At 43.0% G+C, this 1,215-nt stretch overlaps 1 protein-coding gene across 1 annotated transcript in view; it reads left to right on the forward strand.

Moving 5' to 3' along the window:
• Positions 1 to 333, forward strand: part of LOC148132655 (trafficking regulator of GLUT4 1-like) — a 16,948-nt gene extending 16,615 nt beyond the window's left edge. The window contains exon 3 of the mRNA XM_087955944.1: positions 1 to 333. This exon is cut by the window's left edge and continues 549 nt beyond it. The gene's annotated coding sequence lies outside the window, so the exon portion shown is untranslated.
• Positions 334 to 1,215: the final 882 nt, after the last annotated feature.

Genomic DNA, 1,215 nt, shown 5'->3' on the forward strand with positions numbered 1-1,215 from the left:
TTCTTCCTCTCCTGGTAGAGTCCACAGATGATGGGAAAAACCCTGTTGGGAATGTTGTATTTTAGATTTTTTTAAAAAAAACAAAATCCATTTGCATGCCAGTAGAAAAACCCTGGGTGGGGTGAAGGTTGTTTTGCACCCAAAATACGGGCTGGTGGTTGCTCTCCGTCAGCCCTCGCCACATCGGTGTCCCTTCGCTTCTGTTGCCCTCAGGTTTTCCACCCATCTTAAGTTCATTCCTTCGGGATCTGGCTGGGATACCAAATAAATTGCACCCCTAATTATTTACGCAAAAAAAAGCTTGCTTGGCAAAAGAGCCGGGGTGGGTAGGAATGCAGCCAAAGATGAAGAGGTTTTAAAAAGCCGGTGTTGCAACAGCTTGAAAGATTATTTAACCATCAAAGATGCCTAGCCACTGTTCATCAGGTCAATTCTGTGAAATCCTAACTCTCCCCATCCACACACACACACCCCCAAAAAAAATTGGATCTGGGAAATTTATTTTGCAAAGGATAATTTATTTTGCAAAGAAGCAAAGAGGATCCGGCTCATTTATTTTATATTTTAACAGTGTGTGTAGGGGGGACTTAGGTGGAAAATTAAACTGTAACAAAGATTTTTGCGATATGAGCAAAACAGCTTCCTTTAAAAGTTATACCAGGTATACAGGTTTGATTGTTGTTTGAGAATCAAATTCCCCCGAGCCGAACATCCCTTTAGGGACCAATTATTACACCTATAAATCAAATTTATCTTAACTTGGGGGGGGGAGTAATTGCACCTTCAAACAGCTACAGTTTACCTACCAGCTGGGTAGCTTTCAAACAAATCCCAAGACATTCCTCCTTTGGTTAAACCGAGGTTTCCCTCTTAATGCTTGGTTATTTGGGCTGCCGCATCCTTCGTGCGATGTTTTCTAGATTTTTTTCACATCTTCTTAATGTTGATTCCCGGCGTGGCCACTGCATGCTCCAGCCTCTGTGGAAGGACCCAAGGATTGTTTATGCGTGTATTAGGAAAACCTGGAAATATGACAGGAGATGAGAAAAGTGGGACAACCTGGTTAGGAGGCTCTGTTCTTTAAGGCTGCACCGGTTTTGTGGAACTTCCTGTTGGAGTCTTCGCCCCAAATTTTCAAAGATAGCATTGAAATGTCGGGAGGAAGGGGGTCCTTGGTGTTCTCTCAGCTTGGCTGTTTTCTGGCAGACATTTTGT

The sequence above is a fragment of the Notechis scutatus genome, chromosome 1 (assembly GCF_049901735.1).
Source record: "Notechis scutatus isolate UNSWTSFEM ecotype Mainland chromosome 1, rNotScu1.2, whole genome shotgun sequence".
Classification (NCBI taxonomy): domain Eukaryota; kingdom Metazoa; phylum Chordata; class Lepidosauria; order Squamata; family Elapidae; genus Notechis; species Notechis scutatus.